At 36.7% G+C, this 19,320-nt stretch overlaps 1 protein-coding gene and 1 pseudogene across 5 annotated transcripts in view; one reads left to right on the top strand and one right to left on the bottom strand.

The window, feature by feature from the left end:
• Nucleotides 1–19,320, top strand: part of IMMP2L (inner mitochondrial membrane peptidase subunit 2) — a 629,217-nt gene that overhangs the window by 295,016 nt on the left and 314,881 nt on the right. The window lies entirely within an intron of this gene.
• Nucleotides 16,966–17,508, bottom strand: LOC309632514 (mitochondrial import inner membrane translocase subunit TIM14 pseudogene; annotated as a pseudogene). Its single transcript has one exon. The product of its transcript is annotated as a mitochondrial import inner membrane translocase subunit TIM14 pseudogene (transcript).

Genomic DNA, 19,320 nt, shown 5'->3' with positions numbered 1-19,320 from the left:
TGGTGATTTCATCCAGGCTCATGGTTTTAAATACCATCTAATGCTGATGAAGCCCAAACTTGTATGTCTATTCTAGACTTCTCTCCTGAACTGCAGATTCATACATCCAGTGGTCCACTTTCATCTCCATTTAGATGTCTGATTAGATTCCAAGTCCAAAATATCCAAGGCAGACCTCCTGATCACTCCTGTGAAACCTGCTTCTTCCCTAGTCTTCCTCATCTCAGTAAATGGCTATTTTATCCTTCTAGGTTCTTAGGCTAGAAAACTTGGGTTTATGCTTGATTCCTCTCTTTTTCTTATACTCCTCATCTAATCTGTCAGCAAATCTTGTTGGTTGTATCTTCAAAATATACCCAGAATATAAGTATTTTCCACTACCTCTACCTCTCCAAGCCACCATCATCTTTCACCTACTCATTATAATAACAGGTGTCCCTGTTTTTGCCCTTGGCACCCCATTCTTTTCTCAAAACACAAGTCACAATTACTGTGTCATTGTTTTCACTCCAAACTCTTCAATGGTTTCCTATCTCTCAGTAAGTGGGAAAGACCTTACAATGGCTTATTAGGCACTATAATTTCAGCCCCACATTTACCACTCTGAACTCACCTTTTTATGACTCTCTTTCCAATCATAATGTTCAGCACACTGGCCTCCCTGCTATTCCTCTCTGAGCAAACAAATAGGACTAGACTGTCAAATCAGACAAACGTGAATCAGAGGTCTTACCCAGCGTTACTCTATTAAATGATGTCAAGGATACAGTCCATCAAAGGGCTTAGGCAAACTAGAGAGAGGTCCAGGATATCGAGGGAAACTCTCAAGGTCCTTCCCACGTTGGACCTGATCCTCTGGCTTAGAATAGATGAGATATCCAAGTGGGGTTCATGAGATTACCCCAGAGAGAAGGAATATTGAAATTATGAAACATCTCCATTTTAACCTCTAGAGAGTTGTATCTATACATGATACAGATATGATATATATCTGATAAAATACTATACAAGGAGACATACCTCACAAATCTTAGGTTCTATTTACTATAGATAATCCTGAACTAGGGACCTCTGGCTACAGGCATTTCAGAGATTGTCTCTTCCTCCTGGGTGAATATCATTCATCTGCTTATTCAGAAGTCTAGGTAGCAAAGGGTTTAGATAGCTAAACTGCCTTCTCTGTTACCTTCTTCCAGCCCTTCCCATCCCACCTCCCCACTCTTTCCTCCCACTCATGCAAGCACAGTCCTGCTATAGGTCATTGCACTTGATCTTCTCTCTTACTGAAATGTTCTGGACCCAGATATTCTCGTAGCCTGCTCCTTAACTTCCTTCAGCTCTGTACTGACCTTCTTGGTGAGATTTCAACCCCACTTCCAGATACATTGTTTTCCCAGCATTTTCCCTTCTGTACTTCTTCCTGTATAAAATAGTGTTATTTCACTTATTCATCTCGTTTATAGATTGTTTGTGCCATTAGAAAATAAATTCCATGAGGGTTGAGATTTGTGCTTATTGCTGTATCCCTAGTTCCTAGAACAGGACCTGACAACGGTGGGTTCTCATTCTGTGCTTGCTGAATGGATTACTGTTTCTCCTTCCCTACTACCACTACTATGGTTGAGGACCTCATCATTTCTCACATCGATTGCTGCCGTCATCTCCTAAAAGATTTCTGGCATATTGTTTCCAACGTGATCTTTCTAAAACGCAAAGCTGCTCTGTGGTCATATCTCATTCCTGCTTAAAATTCTTCAGTGGCTCCCCGTAGACTTCAGGATAAATTCCATATTTCTTAGCATGACACCCAAGGCCCTGCTTAACTCTCCAACCTCATTGTAGTCTTTCTTTCACTCATGTGCTTTTCCCTTCATTTTGTTCCTGAATTTTTGTGCCTGAAACGCCTATCTGAATCATCTGAATAACTGGTTCCTTGATGACTTAGCCTAAGGCTCTTTCCTGTAATGTTTCACCTTATTCCCCTTAGTCTGGATTAAATGTTCTTCTCCAGTAGCAACCGTGCCTGTCTCTGCTGTAGCATTTATACATTACGTAATAATTGTCCTTAAATGTATATGTCTTATTCACTAGACTTTAAGCTTCTTGAGTTCTATTCATTTTGTATCTCTAAGACATTTGGTAATTTGATTCATAGTAGGCCCCCAAAATGTGTTGACTATGTGAAGCTCTAACCCAAAGAAAAAAAGGGCATTTAGATTAAGTAGTAGCTTTAAAAAATAGTTCTGACTTGGTTACACAAGACACAGAAGACTATCTCCTTAATCAGATCTCATGGTATACACAAGGTAGTATACGCAGAGAGCAGCAACTAAGTAGCTACCCCTCCGAGGGTCAAGTCTGAGAGGGAAATGACATTGCTGGAGTTGGTGAATGCACAGGGAATATTATGCCGTGCATTTACTTCAGAGTAAATGAGGAGGAGACTTGCTCATCTTTACCCCATCCTTAAAGGCTCTGGAAAAATTGGCCACAATTAAATCCTTGTCATTTTATTATATAGGTCAAGTTAAGGAAGTTAATGGGAATTTTTTGACCCACGATCTTGTTATATTATGCTACGAGTCAAGTGTTAGGTAGAGAGGGGCACATTTTCCACTGAGATTCACAACTCTTGACTTCTTAGAATCTCTATTCTTCATTCCAAGTATCCAAATTTGTCACTTCCAGCACCACACTTTATCATCCCCATGTGTGTTCACACTGAAATCAAAGATTAATAAATGATAATTTTTAAATTACTGTTTTTATCAACTGATATACTAATTTAGGCTGGTATGTTTTTTATTACACTCATACACAAGGGAAACCTTATTGATAGGGTTAATTGAAAATTTCTATATTGTACTGTATTTTTTAAAACGTAATTTATATTCCTGTAATTTGTAATACCTGTTGCAATTGCATAGCTCTTTAGAGAAAACAATACCTTCCTCATATACTTCACATAAAAACAACTAATTCTTATAAATATTTTTAAGTAATGCAATCCATTATGATTAAAATGTTTTGAGAAATAGACTTATAAGGTATAGAAAAGTATTGTTATGAAAAGATTCTTATTAATATAGATCTTCACTTGGCTTATAGGTGTTCCCCCAAAATATCAAGTCTTTTTTGCTTCTTTAGTTAAACACAGTCTTTTTAGATCAAGTCAAAAAATGACCTACCTTACTACTAGTTTCTGCTCTGTAGAGAACTGGCCATGGGGCCAGTAGAGCTTGATCTCAGTATTGCAGAATTCAGGTTACAGTTTAGGTAGTCAATTACTTTGCTTCCTCAATTATCTGCTAGTAACCATAAATATAAGTATTGAAAAATGGAATTTTAACATGTTAATTTAAAAATATACTCATATTCATAAAGCCAGTATTTCAGAGGGGACTGTTATAAATATGAGCCATTACATAGAAGGTACACAAACATGAGAAGGTGCTTAGTGATTAATTGAAGGCCTTCATGCTGTTTTGTGAACATTTGTTAACAAATATTTGTATTTTACCCTTGACCTTCTTGTTTTCAATCGATTCACCTTTTTTCTTCTCAAGTATGTACATTGTACTTCTTTGTGATCACCCCACATTTGAGGGATGACAAGTTAACTGATCTTCAATTCATTTCTCCACATATCTGCTTCATTCAAATTTGTGATAGAAAGAAGGATATAGGAACACATCTTATATGCGTCTTATCATTATTTTATTGATGTTCCAGCAATTTATTTATTAGCCTTCATGCAAAGTTGTGGGGTTTAGTAATAATACATTATAGTGCTGGAAAAGAAAACATGCTTTGTTTAATTATTGATTCAAATGTCCTTTGGAAAAAGGTGTTTTAGAGATGTATAGGGCATATATTTTGTACCAGTGTAATCATTCACTGTGTTGTTTAAGCAAATAAGTTAGTTTAAATAAGCTCATAACAAGTTTTTAATTTATAGAGAAATGAATCAGTAGGACAATGAGAGGTGCAAAATCTTAGAAGAATTTGCCTTGAATAATAATTGAAGAATCACTTGAGTACAATCCCCACTGAACTAGCTTTTGTTGGATGAAAGAATGCAATTATATTAAAAATTAATGCTTCAGTGTAATATGAAACCAATGCTGCCTGAATTATTATGTGCCAAATTAGGTTGCTGTAAACAATAACAAAATGGGTGACTGTGCAAATGGAAGCACTGAGTTATTTATACTTGCAGTAGCATGTTTAATGAGATGCAGTGAAAGCAGAAAATGTTTAATTTTGTAACGGGTGACCTGAATCAATCTGTCCTACAGAAATGACAGGCTTCGGATTAATTTTCAGTTAAAACAAGGTAACTGAACAACCACCCTTATTAATATACAATATGGACTATTTTATATTACTCTTTTTTAGTAAGAGATATGGCATCTTTCGGGGGAAATATTATAAGTTCCACATGAAACACTGCCAGCCAAATTAAGTCTTGGTTGGTTTTTTTCATTAGAGAATCTGAGAATGATTTGTGTTTCTTTCTGGTTGGATTATATTAAGATCATAATCTAATAAATTCCTTGAAGGGAAAACTTGTTTTGGTATTTGTCTGGAATATAATTGTGAGTCTAGTCTACTTTTATAAATTATAGGTAGTTTAAGATGATTAAGTTAAAATGATGGACTCGTGTCATATTTAGAAAGATCTCTGGAGTTGATGATCTACCCAGATATTTTTTAGTTAAGTACCTGAAACTGCTTCTTGCCCTTGTGTTTTGCGTCTTTCAGAGGCATCACAATTCAGGTATTTTGAAAACTTCTTTCTCAGAGGGTGTGAATTCAGTGTATGATAATTTGGGCAATTCAGGGCAGAGAGTTGAATTATTGAAGGGCCGTTTTGCACCACTTGAGGGGCACTCAGTTTTATGAGTTTCCCGTGATACGGAAAACACTTTACACTTTTACTCAAATTAAAAAACTTTTCACTCTAGGCAGCCTGGTCCTCTGTGAACAATGGACATAAAGTGAACATCTGTGTGATAACGAGAAGCTGCAAGTATCTTTTAAAAATGAAACCGCTTATTTGTAAAAGTGAAGTGCATTTTGTCTTAATCCTCCTTCAATGGGAGGTTTCCTTGATATATCTTATTCATTTGGAGTTGGCTTCCAAACTGAATTAGAAGAAGAAATAACATGTAGCATCTTATACAATGAACCAAAATGTGTCCCTAACATCACACTTGTAACCACTTTAGTGTTAGGAATGTTATCATATTTCTACATCTGAATTCTGCACAATTGTGAAAGTATGGTATTTTTAGAAAATATTGATTAGATTCAAACATTATTTTACGAATTCAAAAATTACTATAGTTCATTTGTGCATCAGTTGGAGATGTTTGGTTTAAAGGCAAAATGAAGTTTGACAAATGCCATTTTGTTATTCTGTAACTTTGGTAAATAAACGTTTTTGTATTCAAAAACTTAATTAGCATAATACTTTAAAACAGGAAGACCAGAAGCTATTTTTTCATGAGCTTGCTAGAATATTATCTAAATCAAGCAACTAACTCATTTGTTTTAAGTAAAAACAATCTCACTTTTCCAAAGAAACAACATGCAGTGTTGTTTAATCTCTGTACGCTTTAGTTTCCTTTCAGAGAGAAAATTTTTCATGGTTTATTCTTTTCAGTGACGAGGCTTTAGACTGTTAGAGCTATTGAATATCTCTAAAAAATACAAGAAAAACGTCAAAAGCATTTATTGTTTCCAGAAACATTCCTTGGTAATAGTGGCTTTGAATAATAGAAAGCAGATAAAGCTAGTATGTGGGAGTTATTTTCTGGTTAGAAACAGCATATAGATAGATAACCTTTTCTTGAAAAGAATTTTCATGTTTAGTTAAAACTTTTGGTTTGGGCAATGATTACTACAGATGCTCTCTGTACTCTGATTGTTCTAGAAATGCTCATGTTAACCAGAGCATGAGCTTTGGAATTAGTAGACTTCATTTCAAATCCTGGCTCATCTATCCGTGGCTCCTTTATTTTTTAGATCCTGGACATAGTGCTTACCTTTCTTGAGGCTGATTTTTTCTTCACTTGTAAACTTGTATTCATAATTCGTAACCCCCAGGGTTTTATTAGGGTAAAGTTGACATACATGTGAAATTTTTTGTTAGTTATACACTATAATAATATTATTGGACTTCCCTGTTGGCACAGTGGTTAAGAATCTGCCTGCCAATGCAGGGGTCACGGGTTTGATCCCTGGTCCGGGAAGATCCCACATGCCATGGAGCAACTAAGCCCGTGCGCCACAACTACTGAGCCCGTATGCCACAACTACTGAAGCCCATGCGCCACAACTACTGAGCCCGTATGCCACAACTACTGAAGCCCGTGCACCGAGAACCATGTTCCGCATCAAGAGAAGCCACTGCAATGAGAAGCGTGCACACTGCAATGAAGAGTAGCCCCCGTTCTCCGCAACTAGAGAAAGCCCACGTGCAGCAATGAAGACCCAACGTAGCCAAAAATAAATAAATAAATAAATAATGTTATTATTTATTATTGTTATTATTATTAGAAGGTGCTCTATAAAGATATCTTATAATGAATCATTTTAAGTGGAGAATTTTTTTGTAAAATGAATGATCTACACCTTCCTTTTCACCATTCCTCTGTTCCACTAATTTTATACTCTGAAATTTTCAAACACTGTGTTTAAAATTGTATCTGTCAATATTGCACTTGTAATATGTCTGAGAACACATTCTAGCCTCATGGAAAAATACGGTGTTCAATTTGTGGTTGAATTATTTTCTTATGATATTTGCACTACTTTTGGAAGAGAAATTAGTCTCTCAGTATTGGCACCCATGTTGATCACTATGGGAAGAAATGCTTTAAAAATGTATTGGTAATAAGCTTTGAAGTTTTCTTCACGTCTTTTGGTGCTGAATAATATTCCACTGTTTGGATGTACCACAGTATGTTTATTCATTCACCTACTGAAGGATATCTTAGTTGCTTCCAAGTTTTGGCAGTTACGCATAAAGCTCTTGTAAACATCTGCATGCAGGCTTTTGTGTGGACATGTTTTTATTACTTTGGGTAAATACTGAGGTACTTGATTGCTACATTTGCAGTCAACTATGATTATAAGTAAAACAAAGTTTGAATCCCAGTTAGGCAAAGTATTTATTCCCAGTGAAGAATCCCATTGTTCCCATTAGTAGGCATATATTACAAAATAAATCTATCCAGTTATTATTTTGGGGGTTTTTAAAAATAAAAATGTGAGGAAATGGAAAAAAATGCACTGATGTTAGTGATTATAATAGTAGGGGTGTTGGAGTGCAGGTGGAATTGCTTACATAACTAGAAGTTTTCATCAGTCTAGAATTACTTGATGTATTAGTTTGGAATATAGATTAAAAATAGGAAGTGGTTATATCTGGGTATGGGATTGTGGATAATTAAAATTTTTTATATCATGTTACTTGAATTTCATTTGAGAGTTGCATATAAGTTTACTATGTAAATTAGCATTGATAAGAGCTGAAGATTATTTTCCAGAAACAAAGTATACAGACTAGATAAGCATTTGTATGTAGCTTGATTTTTCTTTTTTTTTTGTCTATAAAATGTTAACACATTGGGCTCATCAGTTATACAATAAACTAGTATTTGGTATACTGACAGTCCACCATGAGGACTGAAGTAGTACTGTGAGTACAGTACTGGGCAGTGCAATGTTCTATTTCAGAGTGTCATTCATGAAATAGCATCCTTTTGTTCATTTCTGTTTACCAGATCAGAGATTGATAGGTGAATTAAAAAATGTTCCAGAATGGCTATGGTCTATATTTGTAAGCTTTCCTCTTTGCGGATTTGCATATATTCAAAGGCTTTTAGGATCATTCCGGAATGCTTAGGACCGTCCACTTTACTTTGAGATGAGAAAATTCAAACCAAACAAAGGCAAACAGATTTCTGCCCAAATGAGAACAGGTTAACTTACTTTTCTCTACCATTAATAGCCACCAAAGCAAAATTTTTATCACTCAGAAATCTCTTCCAATGAAGGTATCTGGGGAAAAAATGTTCAGCTCAAATCTGAGATAACTTGATACCTGTACTCTGTGTCTTAATGAATTTGTTCTAAATGATCTTGTTATCTATGGCATTACATAATTTCTGCAAATATTTTTGTGTGGTACTTTAGCGTTTTGAGAAACATTGATTTAGTTGCTGTTGTTTAAAAATTAATGTATTTCACCTAAGAGTCTTGATTCCTGGTTTTCTTTAAATGTTATATCAGGGCATGCTTCACCTAAAACTCTGCCTGGCAGCGGTTTTGGGGGCTGAGTTATCACAGGTCCTCCTGAGTTCACTAAGGGCACCACTGGGCCTGTTCACTTGCTTATATTACTTGCCTGGCTTTTGAAAGCATTTGACTTCGTGAGGTTTGGCCTAAATACTTGTCTGACTTTAGATAAAGTTGTTTGTAGCAGGTTTTGAGAGCCTTAATACAAGTTGATACATATTTTGTGATTCTTTGGTAACTAACTTTGACCCCAGTTAGTTTGTATGATTTTACTGAAACACAATCTTTAGATTCCCCTGACAAAAGCTCTTGGAGGGGTTCCTTCCATATATCATTGATGTTGCTTTTCATGACCTTGGCTTTGCCTTTCTCTAAAGGGCTTTATTTTCTGGCAGTCCCCACAGCCAAGCAGAATCACATCTAGCTTCTTACCTCTGAGGCTTGCGTGTTCCGATGTCTGGAGCACTCGCCCAGCCTCGTTCCTCTGGCTTCACGTCGTCCTCCTCCTCCCTGGACAGCCTTCCTCACGCTCCCTCTTCTTAGCTTGCCCGCCATGCCTGGCTGAGGGCGCGTTGAGACCTGACAGGCGCCATCTTTGTTGCACTTTATACCCGCTCACTGCAGGTGAATATGCGTTTAGTAAATGACTCTTAAGTTTTTCTCGTGTCATTTATGAGTCATAGTTCCCCCTTGGCATTGACCTTTAGGTAGTTTACATTTGGGGGAGTGTTTCATTTTAGTGGAGGAACGATAGACCTCCCCGAACCATGTCCCACCGCATTCCCCCCACCTCCTCCTCTACCCCTCCTCCTCTTGCTTCCTGTAAATACTCTAGGCGAGACCTTTTATCACATAGAATTTTATTGGATTACAATGTCTTTTATCTTCCATATTCTCTTTCTTACCATATTTTCCACTTACAATAAAGTTGGAAACATTTGTAGAAATTAGAGGAAGCCTAGGCAACATTAGTAAAATTTGTGAAATTTTTTAATGCTCATCATATCATTTTTACTTTAGAAAACATTTTATATAGACTCAAACTAAATCTTCGTTCTTGTAAATAATGACATTGTCGATCTTAGAAACTAGTAACTCTTTAAACATATTTCCAGAGAGACTCTAAGGTTTTAGAATAATAATAGAAAACACCATTTTCTAACGATTGGGACTTGAAAAAAACAAGTTCATGAATCTGAAACAATATCAAAAGATATCTCTGAATAATTATCTGCATATTGTGCCAATATTACTAATTTTAAATAGACTCTTCACGGGTTCTCAAAAATATAATTTTACTTTAAATGTTCAAAATGCCCAGTTTAGTGTTGGCTCAAGCCTAATGCAATGTTGGAGCCACATATTATTCTTTAGAGGCTGGTATTCGTTTCCTCTCCTGCCCTCCATCTCAAATTATTCCCTGTCCTTTTTCCCTTTTCCAATGGCAATGTCCACTAACCTTTATCTTCTCAAATCTTGTGACAGCTATTTAAAATACTCTTGTGACAACATTTAGGGTGCTTGCTCATCTGTCATAATACTTTCATATCTCTGTAATCTGTTTGCCAAGTCTGAGTTGATACTGCTCAATTCAGAATTTTTTTCGTTGGCATATTTCTAATAGCCCCATACCCATTCATAAATGCGGGTGTGCGCATGTGCACGCACACACACATGCACACACACTCTTTGACTTTATTTCTCATGTTGGTTGATGATGCTTACCTTTTACGTGATATATGATCATCCCTACCACCAGATGAATAAACCATTGCTTCATTTGAACCCATTCCTGAGGGAGAGAATCCTGCATGTGAGTTTGGGATAGAGAGGCTGATCATTCTTCAGACTCTTGAATGACCTACTTTAAGAAGCGATGAGGGCTTCCCTGGTGTCACAGTGGTTAAGAGTCCACCTGCCAATGCAGGGGACACGGGTTCGAGTCCTGGTCTGGGAAGACCCCACATGCCGCGGAGCAACTAAGCCCGTGCACCACAACTACTGAGTCTGTGCCCTAGAGCCCGCGAGTCACAACTACTGAGCCCGCGTACCACAACTACTGAAGCTCGCGCGCCTAGAGCCTGTGCTCTGCAATAAGAGAAGCCACCGCAGTGAGAAGCCCACACACCACAACGAAGAGTAGCCCCGCTCGCTGCAACTAGAGAAAGCCCGTGCGCAGCAACGAAGACTCAACACAGCCAAAAATAAAATTAAAAAATAAATTAAAAAAAAAACGATTATTGGTAAGATTCTGAGATATGTTCTCTTCCTTTTTTGTTAAAGCAAATTCTGTTTCTCTTTTCTGTTCTTGTCATAGCTTTCACAGATATGAGGTGTTTTGTTAGAAGAGAGTATACTAGGTGGGCCTTCAGAGCAGATCTTGTATTAGGGAATAAAACACATGAAGAAAGCAGTGACAGAGTGGCATTATGTTTTTAGATGTAAGATGGAAGTTCAATAGAAATAGTACTGTTCTCCCAAATGGATAGCTTTTATCTTTAGAAGCAGTTTGTAAATTTTTAGTAACAAGAAGCAGATGTACGGAGTTAAGTCTTTTACTTCTCTAAAGTTGAAAATTTTACTTCTGTAATGGATGTAAGCTCCCTGTCATATAGGATTATAGCCCAATACATGAAGGACTTTAAGATCTATTGTTGTTGAAATGACTACTCTCCATGCAAGAATATCAACCTTAACAACTTGAGAATTTGCTAGTGCAGTGTTTGTTCCTGACAGTTTGCTTCTGTTATATTGCAGCTTTTAATTCTATAAGAGATTTAGATGGAGAATTACTCGTGATGGTGAACACTTTCAGTATAATAAGTATTTCATAATTCAACATATTAATAAATATATATTTCATATTCAGAATAATATTTCTGGAATGATTGAATGGCAAGTGAACAAGGCAATATCAAGTTTAAAAAATGATGTTTCTTCTGAAGTGAACTGCTGTTTACTTGGGATAAAAAGAATAAGGCAGGTTTTTCGATAACAGTATTTTTCACCTTTAGACACTTGAGTCAGAAGAAAAGTGCACAAAAAGATTTGTTATAGGACAAAAAAATATCATACAGTCCTTCTTTCTTCCCTAGTAAAATACAGCTTACTAAATATAACAAAATAAGAAATGGTTATGGAAGACAGGATGATAGGTTGTTTCTAAATAATTGAATCATTATGGAAGATAATAGTATGTCAGAACCCAAACTTAATTCGTTGAGGAATATTTATACGTTTACTTCTCTTTGCTTTTTGGAAAAATTCTAGCATGTTCCTGTTCCTAGCCTCCCAAATTTGCTCTCCTTCAATCAGTAGTCATGGTCTAGCTGTGCTTTTGGCTTTGGTTGAGTTGGAGGAGCATTTAGAGTGGTCATCTGACACATCTGGAAATTTGGTGATACACGAGGCCTTCAGAACTAAGAGAAATGGTTAAAAAAAAAAAAAAAGCCCCAGACAGCTCATTTGCATAACATGAATGGCTCACTAGGTGAAATACAGCTGATGCACAAAGTACACGGGCAGTTCAGGTGAATGAATTGTTCTCTGTGGCCTGTTAGATTTTTTTCTCCACTTCAGTAACTGCTTGGAAATGAAAATCATCTGGGCCCCTGGGTTGTTAAGTATTGTTGTCGTGCAGTTCCCTTTTGTTTTCTTTTATGCTCAAGAGTTGGAGCTATGAAAGGCAGCTTCATTTATTGTTTAGTTGAATCAGAATGACTGCAATTCCACAAACAAATTGGACTTCAGTTAGGAGTGCTTTGTTATAAATAATCTTGGAAGAGATTGGATTCTTTCCTAGCTGATATACTCAGCTGTATGTTAAAATCAAAATCTCAAAGGGATTGATTTATTGATGATCTGAGTGATAGCTGAGCAACATACACCTGTCCTCATCCTGCTCTCTCTTTGCTGTCTCTAATTTCCTAAAGTGTATTCAGCAAAAGTTTATGGTAAGGGAAATAAATATTCTATTTTCTGAATTATTCTTTTCATTTTAGCCTCCACTTAAAAAAACAAACAAACAAACAAACAAAAAAACACCAAAATAGTTCTACAATGCACAACCCTTTCAGTGAATACTTCTTCATGATCTGGAAAGAAAACCTGTTTCATAGATTGGTTAAGGGCATTTTTCATGGTTGGGTTAGGTGAATCATATTTTCCACATACAATGTTAGGACATTTTGAAATTTAACAATATGTTTTTTGCTACAGGCTTCAAATACCTAAGCAATACCTGTAAACACCTCCTTTCATTGACTGTAAAAAAAAATTTTTTTTTTTTTTGTCCATTAAAGTGTATTTATTAAAGTGTCCATTAAAGTGCTTCAAGTTATTTGGTGCATAAATCATCTGGAGACATAGAAAATCTGGTAGTTTCCTCCTTGGTGGAAAAGATATATGTGTGTATGTATGTATGTGTGTGCATATGGCATGTAGTTTGTACTTACATATAAAGATAAAAGTGAAAACTGAGTATACATTTGCTTAGATCTTGGTCCTTAACTATAAATGCCATAATAAGTAGCACTTTGCTTCCTTGATTCATAAATGCTATTGTGGTCAGTTATACTGTCAGTAACAATCATTTCATGTAAGTAGGCTAAGTTGGCATTAATTTTCTTATACATTGTTTTTTTTTAATTATTAGCACCTTTAATTATTATTTATTTATTTATTTATTTTTTTGGCTGTGTTGGGTCTTCGTTTCTGTGCGAGAGCTTCCTCTAGCTGTGGCAAGCGGGGGCCACTCTTCATTGCGGTGCGTGGGCCTCTCACTATTGCGGCCTCTCTTGTTGCGGAGCACAGGCTCCAGATGCGCAGGCTCAGTAGTTGTGGCTCACGGGCCTAGTTGCTCCGTGGCATGTGGGATCTTCCCAGACCAGGGCTCGAACCCATGTCCCCTGCATTAGCAAGCAGATTCTCAACCACTGTGCCACCAGGGAAGCCCCTTATACATTGTTTTTTTCTTGCTAGATACTTTATGTGTGTTATTTAACTTGAAGTAAACGTTATTTCCTTTTTTACAGGTGAAAAAATTAACATTTAGAACTGTTAAGTGGCTTATCCTCAAAACACACAGCTAGTAAGTTGTAGAGCCGGAATTTACATCTGTGTCTATCTAGCTCCAAAGCTTATGTATTTCACCTTTCCTTTCTACTCACTGTCTCGTATAGAGATAAAGTTTTTTTTTTTTAATTTTTTTTTATTTTTGGCTGTGTTGGGTCTTCATTGCTGCGCATGGGCTTTCTCCAGTTGCGGCGAGCAGGGGCTACTCTTCATTGTGGTGCGCGGGCTTCTCACTGCGGTGGCTTCTCTTGTTGTGGAGCACAGGCTCTAGGCGTGCGGGCTTCAGTAGTTGTGGCACGCAGGCTCAGTAGTTGTGGCTCACGGGCTCTAGAGCACAGGCTCAGTGGTTGTGGCGCACAAGCTTAGTTGCTCTGCAGCATGTGGGATCTTCCCGGACCAGGGCTTGAACCCATGTCCCCTGCATTGGCAGGCGGATTCTTCACCACTGCGCCACCAGGGAAGCCCAGAGATAAAGTTTTGACAAAGCAGATCATATTTTCAGTTTGATACATGATAGAAAACAGTGGTGAATGTGTTTAAAGCGACCTTTTTTTTTTTTTGGAAAGATCTGTTTATAAATTAGAATTGTTATTTTCCTCAAATGAGGGACACCCATGGTGACTTGGAGTATATTAACATGTTTTAGATGAATACACTCTTATCCATAATATTCAAAAGCATATTAAATTAATAGTTTTAGAAAATAAGATGCAAATGTGAATTAAATGTTTGTCTAATTCAAACATAAAAACATAAAGTATTGTTACCTTAAGGTGTTTCGAGCAAGAATGTGCACATAACACTGTAGGATTGACCTGTGCTGATGTGCTGTTACTATTGTACCACATGTGTTTTAGGTGCTCTATGGTTTACCTTTTAAAAACATTTAATGTTCATAAGGTGTAAGGTCTGAGAAGGTCTGATGTCTAATGTGCCGTCGATAAACAGTTCATTGGGGCAGAGACTTAGGAGTGGGGGTTGGAATGGGAATGATGATGTTTACTTTTTCTGACACGCCACTAGCATGCTTCAGAAAGAAATTTAGCAAAGCTAATTGGAGAGACTACCAATACTATAAATTAGGTCCATAGCTTAGACTTGTGAGTACTAGCCTTTATAACAGACTTGACAGCAACACAAATCTGTTAAAAGAAAATGGAACTGTCCTTGACATGAAATAATGGGATCGTCATAGATACAACACGTTGTGCAGTTTTTCCTTTTAATTACCGTATGAGAAGAAAATCATGTTTTGCAGCTGGTCCTTCTTCATTTTCATTTGCCTTGACTAAATCTCACACCTAGGGGTTTGAAGCATGACAGACAACAGGTGTGAATCTGTATCTAATAAATGACTAGTTTCTGTCCTTTCTTTAAAAATTGGCTATGTTGTAAACATCTGTAATACTAATCAAGACAGCCTTTTTCCCTTACTTTGCATACCATGGTTAGATTATATGTCTGAATCAAATCACAAACTTAAGTCAAGTTATTAAATTACTCTTGCTAGAAGAATAGATTTTAAAGGAATGATGAGTTTCAGTCAGTTAAGTGCAGCTGGCAAGCAGCCATTCATTATGGCCTAGTGTGACATTGATTTTTGACTGGAAGAAATGGAAACATAGCAGTAACTGTGTATCCTTAAGGAAACATTCTATATTATTGATGTACTTTGTCTCCTTAAAAGCCACTACCAAAACTTTATTCAAATTGAATTTTGATTGTACTGATAAGGAAATCTATTCATAGTCGAAGTCAAAACATTCATTATTGTGAAAATAAGATGCTAATCCCAAACTATCACCTTAGCAACTATTTCTACCACTGTTCTTTAAGGACACAAGGTGTTTTATTATACACAAGACCTCTTTTTTTTAAAGCAAAAATTACAAAATACACTTAATTACATGTAGTAGGAACATGTGGGCTGACTCATTGTGCGGATTAAATAGACTATCGAAACAAAATCAGTTGATTTGGCTCATTTTTTTTCTCCTACATTTTCTCCAGTGATTACTGCTCTCATCTACTTGCCAAATTGATGGGAGTTGGCAGTAAAAAATAAGCAGTTGAAAATGTGGGAGATTAAGTTTTCTGAATTTCATAGAGGGTCATCAGAGGGAAAGATTACAAAAAGAGTTGGTCTTAACGGGTTGATAGGTTGCATTATGAATTGTCTATTTTCAGTTACAATCACCTAGACCTAATTTTAGAACCCTTGCCTTAAGAGAGTGTTATTTTTGTTTTCCATATTTTGATAAATACGGTGGATTCAACAAAGAAGGTGTTTATAATTCTTGCATGATTTGTCTTTGTCTTGTCATTAAGTGTCAGAACCTTAGATTCTAATTGTATTAAGTCTGTGAAAATTAACAGTGGAAAGTGGTACAGTGTTTAATTTGCATACATTAGGCCTTGTTGAAATTAGTGTCTAGGATATTGAATATTGGCTTCAGGGTCTGATCATACTGAATGCTGTACATAATAAAGTCTATTTGTGTAAGGCAAATAAATGAAGGAGGTGGTTTCAGGGACAGTAGGTAGTATTTAGTCACAGCTGTAGCTTGGATAGCAAACTGGCTATGGGATAGTGTTGAATTTAATGGGGATTTGAGCCAGTCATTCTCGTTCCAATTGGCAGAGACCTGGAATGAGTCCAAATTTGCATATGCGGAAGATGTTCTGAGGCAGAGGCCCTGGAAGGGCTGCTACTGCTTTGGACGTAATGACAGCAAGCCTGAGTCATCTTCTTCAGCTAGGTTGGGGGGTGCATCTTGATCTTCTCTACTCCTCCTCCACTCTGATGATGAAAGCTACAATTATTGCAATTATGGCAAGTATTACACGCATTCCCACTTAATTTTCAGAATAATTCTGAAAGGTAGTTGTTATTATTTTTACAGATGTGAAAATTAAGATTCAGAGAATTTAAAGAACTTAAGGTCATTCAGCTAATAAGTGACAAAATTTAGACTCAAACTAGGTCTGTCTGATTGCAAAACCTTGACTTTTCCATCCACCACCACTATTACAAATTATCAAAAAAAATTAGAATAATTTTTCTCTGTAACATGTCTATATTGGGTCAGCTTTCAGTTCAGCTTACCTCATAAAAGCTATTTTCCCACATGACTATTTTACCTTCTAACAGATCTTTATCACTCATATTCTTCTCTTAGGTCATTTGGAGTAGGGGCTTAAAAGGCAGGCAGCTGCTGGATTCTGTTCCTAGACTGACCTTGGAATCACCCCTGCCCTGTTTTATCTGTCTCTACAAGCTTGCAAGTGATGCTTTCCTGCGTCTCCCATCTTTCAGGCTTTTATAATATTAAGTTATTGAGTGTGTGCCATATATAAGGCTCTGATATATAGTATTAAATCAGTAAATCACGGAAGAAGGAGAAAAAGGAAGAGGAAGGAAGAAAGAAATTTGTTAGTTTGGGAAACTGAACATTTCAGAGACAGATTGGGTTTACTCCAGAACCTGCCTCACCAGTCCGTCTCTGGTGTGCTGTCTGTGTTACTTTCCCACGGAGCTGAGGTCTCCCCAAGTGATGGCTCCTCACTTCATATACAACTAAGTGATTTTTCTTTTTTTTTTTTTTTTTTTTTAGCTTTGAGGCATTTTATTATCAAAAGCTGGTACTCATATACATAAATGAGTAAGAACTTAAAATTCATCATACATTTACTTCATTTTTTAGCTTGACCTTCTAGTAAATCTTTAGCTTCATTGATTTTGGCTGCTATATAAGGAGATCCTCCCTTGTCTGGGTGATTTAAAAGCATAATTCGTCGATGAGCATCTCTTATTTTTCCCTTATTGGCAGTAGGGCTTACACCTAGTATTAATGCTGCTTCCCATTTTGTCATTTTGGGTTCAAACCCACCTCTGTAATAGCCACCACTGAAGGCAGATTTTGGTAGACTTTGAAAAACTTGTTTTACTTGAGGCTCCATATGCTTCATCCTTGCAAAGCGTAACGGGCTGCAAATCCTGCAGCAGCAGTGGTCAGTCCAGCTGCTACCACTGTACTGGCCACGGTTCCCGCTCGGCTCCTCTGCTTCCGCCGGGAGCGCGGTTCATCCCACCCCACCAACTCTGCGCCTCTCGATTTTTCTTTTTTTTTTTTAAAAAAAGAAAGGACCCCCAAATGAGTCAGTATGGTGAATAATTAGGAAAAAAGTATGCATTTCTGTGAGATTTGTAAGCTACTTTCATTGGTGTTTTGTGAATCCTTTAAATTGAAGATTCTTTGTTCCCGACATTCTAAACTGCTTCTAGGTCCACAGAAACAAACACACTGGCAAAAATTCTATATCCTAACTTCTCTCTAAATTTCATAAGAAGGATAATTGAAGTGTCATTATGTAAATTCAAGTTTTTTTGGTCTACACTTAAAACTGTGAAGAAAAATAGTTGTAGGAATATTAGACATGTATTCATTCATTCCACATTTATTATTTCTTTTGTATCATGTGTGATATTGAATCTTTTTGTGTGTGAAAATGATTTTGTTTAGTCGGGGTTTTTATTTTTGAGGAGTTTTTTTCCCTGTTTTCCATTTTGAATTGTCTTACGATTCAAATTGACTTTCTAGAAGGCACTCTGAAATTTGGCAGTATTCCTTATAGAAAAAATTAGTATACTTGACAGTTGTATGATATTCTGTGAGAAATTCTCAGAGGAGTATCTCAGTTATTTTCAAAGCGTCTCCACTTAAAAAACTTTTTAATGAGCATTATAGTAATATTTATTCATGATTCTCTGACTTACTTTATTTTGCTCATTTACTCAGTCGTCGTTGATTCATTCGTTTTCAGTTAATAAATATTTACGAAGCCCCTAACACACGTGTTGCTCTTGGTAGATGAAATAGATATATTTCCCTTATGACACTTATCCTGTGTTGGGGAAGACAGATTAAACAAATAAACACACTAAGTTGACAACTGGTGTGAGGAAAAGAACTGTGTTATGAGAGAGGCAGCAACCCACTTGAGAATGAGCAAACAGGGAAGGCTTCATTGGGGAAGTAAAATTGAGCAGAGATCTGATGGATGCTTAAGAGTCATTTAGCGCCATCAAGATGTGGGAGAAAGGCTATGTACATGTAGTTAGCCCTCTGTATCCACAGATTTTGTATCTGGGGATAAGGAAGGCAGACTGGACTGTGTCATTTTATATAACGGACCTGAGATTTGCGGATTTCGGTATCCATGAGTGAGTGGTCCTGGAACCAATCCCCCCACAGATACTGAGGGAGGACTGTACCCTAAGGAGGGAACGAACTGGCCTTTTTGGAAGAACCAAAGAAAGCCTGTGTGGTAGTTAGAGTAAAGGCTAAAGTTATGCAAGATGGGGTTTGCCATTTGACGATTTTCATTTCCAAGCATGAAGTGAAGTTTGCTAAGCTTTCATGCATTGTTTATAGTAGTAGGAAATATGTGATGGTGTAAATATCAGAATAATTTACCTTAACCATTTGAAAAATGGAGACAGCTTGGTGTTACATTAGTTGTCAGTTTTTAAATGCTTGGAAAGATAGACAGACCAAGTAATTTGATTGCTGTAGGACTTGTGAACAATTCTTGGTTTTAGTTTTATAAGTATTTTTCCTTTGGTTTTGCATGTACACCCATACACCACTTATTTAGCTGTTTTTCTTTTAAGGAAATCTTGTATTGTTTATTAAAGTGTTTAAGAAAATCTCTATCAAAATTTTTATTTACCTACCATATTATCTTTAAAAAGGCAGGGTGGAGTTAATTTCCACATTTGCTTTGTGTGTTATCTTCTTGCAAAATGAAAACCCAAAGTCTTTTTCCAGATTACTGTTTTAAACTAAAGTAAAACATAAGACATACTAACCTATGGGTTTTTGGGTGTGCACGAATGTGATTCTTTCAGAGACTGTGTGATCCTTTGTCTAGCAATGT

The sequence above is a fragment of the Balaenoptera borealis genome, assembly GCF_965194805.1.
Source record: "Balaenoptera borealis genome assembly, chromosome: 7".
Classification (NCBI taxonomy): Eukaryota; Metazoa; Chordata; class Mammalia; order Artiodactyla; family Balaenopteridae; genus Balaenoptera; species Balaenoptera borealis.
Note: the sequence above shows the minus strand (reverse complement) of the source record. Positions and strands in the feature narration are given on the sequence as shown.